This window comes from Bidens hawaiensis, unplaced genomic scaffold, assembly GCF_021521415.1.
Source record: "Bidens hawaiensis isolate Kalapana, Puna unplaced genomic scaffold, B.hawaiensis_p1.1 tig00026659_1, whole genome shotgun sequence".
Taxonomy (NCBI): domain Eukaryota; kingdom Viridiplantae; phylum Streptophyta; class Magnoliopsida; order Asterales; family Asteraceae; genus Bidens; species Bidens hawaiensis.
This window is the reverse complement of record NW_027494298.1, coordinates 256,987-269,169: the sequence shown is the minus strand read 5'-3', so window position 1 is coordinate 269,169 and position 12,183 is coordinate 256,987.

Below are 12,183 nucleotides of genomic sequence, written 5' to 3'. Positions count from 1 at the left end.
AGATTCGGGACTTGCAGTTGTATTAGACTTGAAGTTATATTATTATCAAAAAAAAATCTATAGTTATTAAAGTTGAGCCTTTGGAGCTAGTCTCGTTACAAATATCAAGAAAAAGGCAAGAAAGAATATTTTCTAAGTATAAGAAAGATCGGGAAGACGACTCAGAAGTTCGACGTGTGCTCATTGATTAACCAGTCACTACGGGTCGAAGTCAACTCGGGCTGACTTGGGGAAAGCCAAATACGCTTTGAGAATAGATAGGAGACATCACAATCTCTCATGTGATGTCCATCTAAATTTTGAGCTTAATTGAACCTAATCCATATCACAGAAGCGATGAAAACCATACTAAGTTTTATACCTGCCTACCAGTTTCTCTATGTCATAATACCGCTGAACATGGATCTGTGGGACAGCCACTTAATTAGTATGATTCCTGTTCGGATCTTTTCTAAAACATGCAGGTTCTCGTCAAGACTGAAATTTGATCCCGTTTATTCTTGTATTAAAATTTTCGTTATGTATTTCGTTTTGGCTTAAGTTGTTAAACTTTGGGTTACTTGGTTCTTTGATCGTTACCTTTAATCTTTTTGGGTGTTGTTTAAGGCGAACTTAACAAAACCGGCGAAGTTGTTTTTGGGCGAAGTTAAAACTAACTTCGCCTCTGGTTTTCTTTTTCTCAAATAATATATAAAGTGAATGGGTGGTCAAACTTAGTCAAAACATTGTTCATACCCTTTTCTTTTAACCCTCGGCGAACTTATCCACTTGAATCAAACTTCATTATAATCTGCTTTCGTCTTGGTTAACAGGTTCGCAATATCATAGTGTCTCGTAATTCTTAATTTTTGTATGGCAAACTGATCCACAATGATCAGTTTTGAACTTGTTTTGTATCAAACCCTCTTGTCACTATTTCGGTTCGATTTAAAGGCAATTTATCGTTATAATAAGTGATTCGGCACTCTAATCGCATTCCTCTTCTCTTATTGATACTATCTGATCGGCCACCCTTTGTCATTACTGGATTAACTTAAAGCGTCGTTTATAGGGCGAAGTTAGGGTTTGGGGCGAAGTTAGCCTAACTTCGCCCGCGCATTAACATCCCTGACGCCATAACTTCGCCTGTGTCACGTTTTGTTTTATCCTCAAGCGAAGTTGGACTACATGCGAACTTCATACTCAGTTACAACATAACTTTGCTCCTGGTAAACGGCGAAGTTATGACCTGTTGATGCGAAAATCTGACTTGACTCGTTTGTTTTGCAGATATGGCTGTTGTGGCAGGTGCTGGTGGCGATGAAGGTGGAGATAATAACAGACAGTTCTTTCCGGGTCACAACATGTACATCACTTTGGATCCGGATGCTCTTGGACTTGAGGATTTTCGTGTGATAATCTCGTTTCACATACGCTCACGTATCTATCATGCCATTACTACTACTCTTCTGATTTCACGACCAAATATCGAAGACTTTTGGATAACTGTTGAATACGACTGTAGGGTTGAGCCCCCAGTTATGCGTGCCACTGTCAATAACCAAGTGGTCTAGTTCTCGGCTAATCAAATCAGAGCAACATTACAGTTTGGGAATGAGACAACTGATGATCGTACTGAGTTTCCGGCTACGTTCAGAGATGGTACGTTTCTGCGTATGGGGTATTCAGGGCCGTTGGGTGACTCTCAGAGGCGAAAGGGGTTTTTGTTAGACCAGTGGAGATTCCTTATGCACGTGATGATAGTGTGCATGTCTGGTCGTAAGGCTGGTACTGATGGTATGGGTGCATCAATGCAATCGGCGATGACCGCTTTGACTTACAACAAGCCCTTCAGCTTTAGTCAGATGATTTTCTATGAGATTGATCGACAGAAACGTGCAGTGGCTCGGGAAAGATTTTTGATGTACCCGAGATTCTTACAGATGATCCTCAATCATGTAGCTCCAAATTTTCCACAACGACGTCCGATTTCTTATGTAGAAAGTGTGACTAAGAGAATTTTTGCACAATGTCGTTCTTCGAGTGCACGTAGCAAGGAGGAGTTACGTCCTAGTCACAGAGCATTATTTGGGTACTTAGTGAATCCAGCATATGTTGCTCCTCCAGGTGATGAATTTCTTGATCCGGCACCGCAACAGGCCGATGTCCCTCAACCACCTCCTGCGGTTCAACCACCACCTCCTGTCGGTCAACCACCGGTGGTGCAGCAAGCACCGCCTGTTGATCCTGTTGTCGCTCCAGAAGAACAGGTAGATCTTGAGGTTGCTTTTGGTGGGGATGACTTCTTTGATATGGGCATGGTAGATCCTATTGAACTTCCTGCCTCAACAACAGTGGGTTCCGGTATGAATGTGGGTCAGTCGGTTGCTTGGAGGATTCTGAGGAGACTGAATCAGATTCCTCTACTGATGATATTTCTGAAGCACAACGGGTTCTTGCAAGACAAGAAAAACTCCATGGCAAATAGAAGAAGGACTCAGATGATAGTGAGTTGGACTTTGAGGATGAATTGTATAAAGTGGTACGTCGATCTAAGAAAACAAAGGTTGGTGAAAGTTCTAAAGTTGGTGAAAGTTTGAGGGTTGTTCATTTTACTCCATCTTCCTAATCGGGTATGACAATGATTCCTGCTTCTTCAACTGTTACACTGCCAATAACCTCAAGTGTTCCTTTGCTGACCACGTCATCATCATTTGGTACCCCTCCGACCTCGTTTCAGTTTACGACCCCAGAGATTGTCTCTCTACCACCACCTACCATTACTCTATCAGAGGTGGTGGCTATGTTTGCTGAGTCCACACTGGTGGCGACTGCTGGTTTGTCTGTATCGATGCCATCCCAAATTACCTCTCAGCCCACACCTGTTATTCCTGCAAGCTTGGAGATCCCACTACGGGTTGCTCAGGCTACCTCTTCCTTGAATGTTGATTTTGATTCAAATTTGTTTGATTCGGAGAGGATTGCAGCTCTTGAGAGGGTGGTCACTGAACTGTCATGGGTAAATATAATTCAGCCTGAGACTATTAATTGTTTGGTGGGACAAAATCAAGTTCAGACTGCACTGCTTATTGAGCACGGTAAGATGTTTGATCAGCTTAAAGAGTTCTTAGCATCTCAGGGGGACTCGAGTTGCAAGGGTGATGAATTGAGAACAAAGAAGAGGCAAGACAGAGACGATGAACCCAATGCATCGAAAGGTGCAGGTGGTGAGTTGACAAGAACTGAACAAACTCTTGGGACTTCCACATCTCAGGGAGATTCTGCGAGTCCGTCAAGCAGTACAGGTGGTGATACAGTGGTGGTTGTAGATGATGAAGGGGTTTTGGGAAACGATGATGAGGAGTTAGTCGATGATGTGTTAACAATTGATGACATTGAAAAGATTGGGAAAGAGACAGAGATTGATAGTGAACTGGAAGATGGGGAGATTGTTGATGATGGTGTAGAGCATGATATTCCAAGTGCCGATGAGGTGAAGCTGAGTTTAGATGAAAATGTGTCGGATGAGTCTGAATGGGAAGAACAGCCAAGATGGAAAGAAGGCTGTGCTCAGTGGTTCTTCATGACAAAGAAGCCTGCGGTTCCAACAATGTTTAAGAAGAGCTACAATATCAAGGGCTACACTGAGTCAAAGAAAGGTATTATCTGTTGGTTGTATGATGAACAGCTGAAATTGTTTGTGATTAAGCGTTATGATGGGGTTTAGTACTTTAAGAAGGCTTTGAGATCGCTCAACACCTTGCCTGCGTGTGAGGTGAAAGATTTGGCTCAGTTAAGATTGATAAATAGAAGTGGTGATAACTTTGCGGATTGGGTTGGAAAGATCGTTTGGAAGGAAAGTGTGAAAGAAAAATAGTTTGAATTGTTAAAGCCACGGAAAGGGAAGTTAGTCGAAGACAAGGAAAGAGGCATGAGGACTGATGGTAAAACCTTGGATGGTGATGAAGTATAAGCCGATTCGTTGTTTGAAAGAGGTGCCGAAGAAGATGATGCCCAAGGATGTGCTGAAGGATCTTAAGTGGTGGTATGTTGACTGCAAGACTGCTGAAGCTGTTATGGAAGATGAGGACGAACAGGAGATTATGAGAGTGTATGATCCTATGCACTTGGTTAATTTGTCTCAAGCTGATTTGCAGGTACTCAATGATAAGAAGATTTTCTACATTCCTGCGTGGAAAGATGAAGCTAAGAAGTACCAGAGGGTGGTCTCTGTCTGTGTAAGACAGGGCGTTCATGCTTGAAGACGGGTGGTACGAGATTTTTGGATTACCAGACACGAGAAAGAAGATAATGATATGAAGCTACTGCCAAGGGGGAGTCTGTTGGTGCATGATGTCAGTAGTTAAGTATATTGTGTTTGTTTTTTGTCTGTAATCGTTTAGATTATTTGTTTTGTGTTGAATATTGTTTGTTATTTGTTCGCCATGTGTTGGGCGAACTTGAAGGACAACGAAGTTATGACAACTTCGCCTAGTGTGTTAGGCGAAGTTGTCTAGTATTATAAACTCATAACTTCGGTTGAGTTGGTTAAGTTTTTTGTTTTGAACGATTGGTTTATTTGTGATTCTCTGAATCACGTGTTAGCAATATATCAAGTATTACCTTATGTTCTTGTGTGTTTGCTTATATTCAACGTATTAATCATCTCGACACTTAGTCAAGTCTGTAGCCCACCTGCAGGCCATTGTTCAGGTCGAACGAGCTAACAGGTCCATAAAAGATGGGATCAAAGCACGGTTAGGAACTAAACGAACCAGATGGGTGGACGAATTTCCCCATGTACTTTGGGCTTTTTGCACCCAAAAGAAGTCAAGTTATTCCGAGACGCCGTTTAGTCTGACTTATGGTACCGAAGCCATGATCCTAGCTGATATTTGAGTTCCATCCGCACGAATGTTGACAAACAATGATAATGAAATAGATCTGCGGATGAACTTAGATCTCCTTGAAGTAAGGATAGAACTGGCCTTGATTCGCGAGCATAATTATAAACTTTAGTTACAAAAATATTATGACTCAATGGTTAAAAAATGCAACTTCGATGCTGGAGACTTTGTCTTCCGCAACAATGAAGCATCAGGCCAACAACCTCCGGGTAAATTGGCCCCAACTTGGGAAGGCCCTTAAAAAGTAAAAGAAGTAATATCAAATGGCGCTTAAAAGTTGGAGAAATTAGACAGGACAGAAATTCCTAGAACTTTGAACATTGCACAACTGAAAAAATGTTACATATGAACAAGACTTTTATTTACTTACTTTTCTGTTTGGTCTGCGTGCCTTGATAGTTAGTAAAAGCAATGTTTTATGTCATTACTTGTATTATAAATCGGCATGTGTGCCTTTCTTATTAAAGTACCCGATTAAACCTATATGAAAGTCTTGTGTAACAAAGTTCCTAGCATGCGTGCCAGAAGGGACCCACGTGTCCTTAAAGAAAATTTCCTGGCCTGCGTGCCGGAAGGGACCCGTATGTCCATAAAAGAAAATTCTTTGTCATGTGCCAGAAGGGACTTGCGTGTCCTTAAAGAAAATTTCCTGGCCTGCGTGCCAGAAAGGACCCGTGTGTCCTTAAAGACAATTTCCTAGCCTGCGTGCCGGAAGGGACCCACGTGTCCTTAAAAGAAAATTTATTCGCCTGCGTGCCAGAAGGGGCCAGCATGCCCTTAAAATAAAATTTTAGATAATCCGTTATTGACGACTAAGAAGATCCTACATTCTAACACTTATATTATACGCATAAGACAAAGTGTGAAGGATAAAAACTTCTTATATTGATATCAAAAGAGGATTATAAATACTACATCTACTACGTTACAAAAATATATGTCAACTATTCTATGGTGCTTGACTCGATGTGGTTTCCGGGCCTTGGGTCTTTGAAGATGGGGTGTCTGGCTTCGGAGATGATGGTGGAGTGGATGGCGTGTCCTCTGAGGACTCTTGCAGATATTCTTTTAAGCGATGAGTGCCATCCCCCGTCGCAGCAAATTCAGGGAGCATCGCTTGGATAGGAAACGTCGGTTCGTCAAATTCCTTCATGCGATGGTTGTACTCCCTCGCAACATTCAGACCGTGCAGCGGGTGCTCTTCCACTAACCGACCGCCTTCGCAAATGAAAGACCTTCCTCGAAGCCAACCCAACGGCTAACTTGCGAGAAGGTGTTGAGCAGCACGACGAGACTTTCGGTCAACCCCAGCCCCTCCTTAATATGCTTGATAACCTATCAATAAAAAACAAGTATATATCATCAATATGGCCAAAGTAAAAGGAAAGAGATTAATAGAGGGACAAAGAAACTTACCAGACCAAGACCCTCATCAAGCAGCCATTGACGCTCCTCCTCCGACTGCCTTGCCTTCTCTTAAAGCTCGCGGTACCCGTCGGCAAACTTCAAGGATTCCTCATGAAGTTTGGCCACATGAGCTTATATTCCTCATGAACATAATTATCGATGTCCTCGCATGGAAATCATGAAGCATAAAGTTGTGCGTCATAATATAGATTGAAAGTAGTTGGGATAACAGAATAAATGTAGAAATGATAAGGACATGGTGGATACGCCGCTGGTACATCCTATATATAAGTGCCCTTATCGGATTTGCATTTGGAGCGTTACGTCAACTATCTAAAGTTCTGTATAATGACTTTAATTTTAAATCTTATGTATTTTAGTCAATGTTGTTATGGTATTCCCTAATTTCGGGACGAAATTCGCTAAAGTAGGGGAGACTGTAACAACTCGGGTTTTCAAATTTACATAAATACCCAACTCGTTCAATGTTCGGGTTATTTTTAAATATAATTGGCGTTTACCGAGCGAAATTAATTATTTTACTAATATATAATTATTTATAATTAAATCTTTAAAGTTTGTACACTTTTAGCCCAAAATATATATTCTTACCTCAATTACATCCAACCTCAAACTCCAAGGATCAAATTGTAATTTTATGATATAACCCATTTCGTTATCTGGATATCCATACCCAGACCCGTATCCATTTCAGTTTTCTTGTACCCGAATTCAGATCTTGCTAACTTGGACCACAATACTTGTTTAAATGTTGCAATTGATCCTGTGTATCTTGTAAATATGTTAATTTCGGCCTAACCGACATCTCAATTGTATCATATAGATCAACTTTGATTCGTATTGCCTTATTCTTTGACCGACATCACCTCGTTAATCAATATACATGTAAACAAACGTGATAATTCAATTAAACGCACATATTGTTCCCTTATACCATCGCTAACAATAACCTTATACATAATTATTCTAGTTTTGCCATTTACCTGTCCGTTCATCGATCCTCGTCGCCGGCTCTGTTCTGTCTAATTAACCCACATCTGATCCTTGTTTGAGGTAATTAATTACACTATCTTGATCGCGATTAGCTGTTCTTCGTTAACCCTATGGTCAAATAGATCCAGTATAACGAATTGGATCGATTTGATTTTTAGGGTTTATAGGCAAATCTGATAAGAACAGCTGTTGTATATTTATTTTTAAAACTGTTTTTAAACACTTGTATCTTGTATCTCAGTTGGTAATGTGCATTCTTTATAGGGGCAGGATGTCGCAGGTTCGACCCCCCTGCACCCTGGGTTTTTGGTTAATTTTTGATTTAATGCTTTTTAAACCAATTATTAATTATATTAATAATACTAATAACAAATTCAGATTATTTTAGTAAAAATCAACTTTGTAATACTCGTTTAAGTCTCGTTTTCGTTCGCATATATATATATAAGGTATATATATACATATGTATAAAGGATATTATAACTTAAAAACATATGTTTTATTAAATATATAAATCAAATAAACTAATTTCATAAAACTACAAATAATATTTATTAAGTTATGTTTTTATTAAAATAATTGTTTTATATAATAAATCCGGATTCATAATATTAAATTACTATAATATTGTTTAGCTAGTGTTCATAATAAATTTGTCACTTAGCGTATTCGTTTGCTCTCGTTTCTCTTTAGGCTTAACGTCCGCGTGTGACTTTTCTTGTCTTCTCATTATCTTAATCATCTTTTGTTCGTCTATCAAGGTGAGTACCACATTCCCCTATTTTACCGCTTTCAATGTTTTGGGGACATATGCGTAAATATACTTTCTCATATATACTTATACTCAAAACTGCAAATTTGTCTTATGTGTTAACAACTTATACCTTACTTGTTTATATGCTTATTTGCTTTGTATGCTTTTGCATTCGGAGATGTCCAACATAATCTCAGTCTAGTATGATCATACGCCAGTCTTTATAGCCTTTGTGATTCTCGACATCTCAGTTATACTTGCTCATTTGGTTAATTTGTTATTCTCATATGACTTGTTGCAGCTACGTATTTTTGTTATATATACTATATGTACAACTAAACTGGTGTGTTGCTCACTCAACATGTGTTGTTGACAAAACTTTATTTAATACGCATATGCAGGTTGGTGAAGACTTAGTGAAGAATTTAGCTAGAAGAATATTTTAATCAAGAAATATAAAATTTGTATTGTTGTATGAATTATGTACTTGTTTGTATTTGATTTATTTGATAATTGAATTCACCTAATAGATATTGCCATTTAAATATTGTGCATGATAGTAACCTTGAGAGCTGTGACAATCAGCTCACGCCCCGGCATTTCCTCCATAGGTTGGGGTGTGACATGAGGAGGGCATCATACGCGGCCGTCATATCCAACGCCCTTTTGTCCATCACCTCCACCTGCTCCTTCCTTAGCTTGGTTTCCTCCTCGAAAGCTTGGATTATGTTACCTTGGTTGGTAACTTGAGATTCCAAGGCAGCATTAGCTTCGAGTGCCTTAGTTAGGTCCACCTGCTTCTTCTGGCGATTCGTCCTGGTCAGATTTGAGGAGGGCATTATGCCTTTTGCACGCCTCCTCCCATTGGCGGGCGGCAGCAGCCTGCCTATCCTTCTCTGCTTGGAGGGCGATTCCAGCATCTTTCAGCTTCCAATCGGCAGTGTTAGCCCTTAGACGCTGGTCCTCAGCGGCCTTTTTTGCCTCTTCAATGGCCCGGGACATCTCTCCCCATTTACTGCCACTCCCGCAGGATTTCTTGTCTGCTGGCAACAGTTTTAGCCAGGCCAGAGTTAAAGTCTTGATTGAGATCATGGCGGGGGCTTTCGCGCTGAAAAGCGCGCTCAGAAGGCGTCACCGTGCGACTGATAAACTCAGCACATACGTCCGGGTCCACAAAGCGGAATCCCTGTGCGATTGTCCAGTGCGGGATGTACAAGTGATCATCCTCCCCCGGGTTCCTCATTCCATAAAAGTCAGAAGCATATTGTTGGGAGTGAGAAACTGTTCCTCCACCCGCTTGGAGTGGCGGTGAAGAAAGTGAAGTCTGGGGAGGTGACTGCGGCGGCGACGGTGGAGACTGATGTGGCGTATCTTGTGTCACCGGATGCTCGGCTTCTTTAACCGGCTCTTTCCCCTTGGAGCCAGACGCGTCATCAGATATGACGATGGTGGGCGGTGGAGATGGCGGTTTTTCCGTCTATAGACCTTGTTGGGGTGCATCAACAGTTTCTGCAAAAAGACAAAGTAAAAGCAAGTTAGTAAAGGCTTGATACAACAAAAGTAAAAATTGGTTTACAAATTGAAGGACTTACATGCGGAAGGCACCATTAGCCCCCTCAACCGGTCCACCAGACGGACCCTCTTCTTCTTCGAGCCTTGCGCCCGATGCTTCTTCTTGGCCGGTTCGTCCTTGGCATCCACGTGGCTGGAGCACGCGTCACTTGCCTTTGAGGACCTTTGCTTCCTCTTTCGTTCTAGTTCTGCCAAGGCATGCGTAACAAAGGAAGTTTCAGACGCATCATCAAAATCAGACTTCTCTCAAGATGATGATTCGTCACTCGAGGATAGGAGGTTAATGCATTTAGAGGGCGAGGGTTCAAGATGTACGCACCTATGTGGAAGATAGCCTCTGAAACCACCGGCTCAGGACGCACCGCGGAAGGGAAGAAGAAGTGATCTCTAGTCTTGTCTAGAATCGGCAAGGCAGCCGCATCACGAATCCGCTTCTGCAGACAACCAGCGTCATCTATCAGGGCGTCAATCATTGACCCCTCACCTAATAATGAACAGGAGAATCGCAAGTAACAATATAAAATAAAAGCAAAATGATGAAGAAAAGGGTAAAAAACTTACTCTCGTCCACGTTCTGAAAGAACGGCTCCAAGTTAGGATATGGCCACAGACGGCTCATACCCACCAACACCAGGGCTTCCTCAGGAATGGCACGCATAGGCGTAGGCTTCTACATCAACGCGCGGTACCATTCCTAACCTTCGAAGGAAGCAACCGACATATCCGGAAGCTTTTCGTTGTGTGGACGACGGACCATGGTGATGGGGATAACATTCTCCCGCAACCAAAAGAATTTGGTCCTCCACTCATACGCATTGCGGGGTGACTCGGTGCCAGTGACCCTCTTGGCCACTGAGGCGCAGTTATACCACCCGCCGCGTCCGTGAATTTTGTAAAACACGGAGAATTTGTCAACCTTGGGCACAATATTGTTTGCCCGACATACGAATTCGAAGTGACGAATTCGCGTGAGGCCAAATGGGTGCACTTGTGATAGGTGTATCCCGTGGCCAGTCAAGATGTTCCCCAGGAACTTGGTTATCGGAAACCGAATATTCCTGTGGGAGAAGAAATCGGCGTACACCGCCATCTTTCCAGCCTGAGGCTTGTCGGCAGTAGATCCGGCGGCTGGGAACTCCGGTTCCCATTCCGGTGGAATCCCGTACGCCGTAATAAGTTTCTCGTACTCCGGACGCTTCCAACTTATTGCAATGTTCTCCACGATTGGAGAAGACGATTTCTTTTCCCCGGCCATTATTGGTAAAGGAAACACCAAGCAATTTTGGAAAATATTTAATGTTCAATCGAAAATCAGAGAAAAAACGGATAAGGAAACAAGAAATCAAAGGCAATAAAAGTTTCGAAATAGAGATAACTGCCTTATTTATACCCATCGCAATTAATGCGATGGGAGTGTCGCCAGCAGAGAGAGAAAGAGTTGGTCCATTCAGATAATGCCACGTCACGAGGGAAAACCGAAAAAACAAAAAGGGTGAACAGTCGGGTACAATGACAGTCGTCATTAACGTCACATCAACTGTTCGAACCCCGCAGAGCGTCCTTTCGTACTCTTTCATCGTTATCCACACCAACATAAAATATCTCCATTCCAATTTGAAATTCGAAAATCCCAGAAAAAAACTCTAAGTCCAAAAATTTCACCCGCACAAAAAATTCACGCGGAAGAAACAATGGATTTGGGGACTTATAGAGGTAGGGTACCAAAAACACCCAAATATCCCTAAATACCATCCGCGGGTAAGAGGGGACACCCTCATATGTCACCCGCGAGACATATAAATCACCCGCACAACTCAAAGACAAAGGAAGGACAATAATACATTCTAGAGACTATGTGCGGGAGGATCTAGACGCCCTCAGAAGTCATCCGCAGGGTACTGTTTTCACCCGCAAGGATGGCCAGAAGGCAACGTCGTAGGACAGCTGTAATTAACTAATTCCCTTATAGAAGATTTACCAAGATCCTTTCTTGGAAAGAACGTGATCCTTCAGCCAATAGAAGAAGGACAGCTGGCCAGGTTGTTATAACCATACACATGGCCAAGGTTAGCTCGTCCTATCACGTATGGACACGTGTCCAGGTTGTTACAACCATGCACATGAGCCGTATAGCTCACCCTATCATATGAGGACATGTGTCTAGGCGGTTATGAGAGCATCTACTGGAAGGGGACAACTGGGCCCATCATATTCTCACATCATTCGGCTATAAATACTTCACAATCTCCATGAGGTATACACATTCACTCCCAACTATCTACTATAGATACTTAAGTACTTTATCTTCGTCGGAACTGTACTTATTATCACGTCGGGGGGTGGTTACGGGAAGACCCCCCCCCCCCTCTTGTAATTCCCGTAAGTTAACGAGCTCACGGTGGTTGTTTTGCAGGTTTTTACATTGGACTTTGGAAGATCGGACTCGTATCGTTCGTTGGATTGTAATTGACCCATAGCCCGTGGACTCATTGGATCTAAGCCCTTAACAGATTAGGTCCGTGTTTCTTCATGTCCACAATACTAGATTAA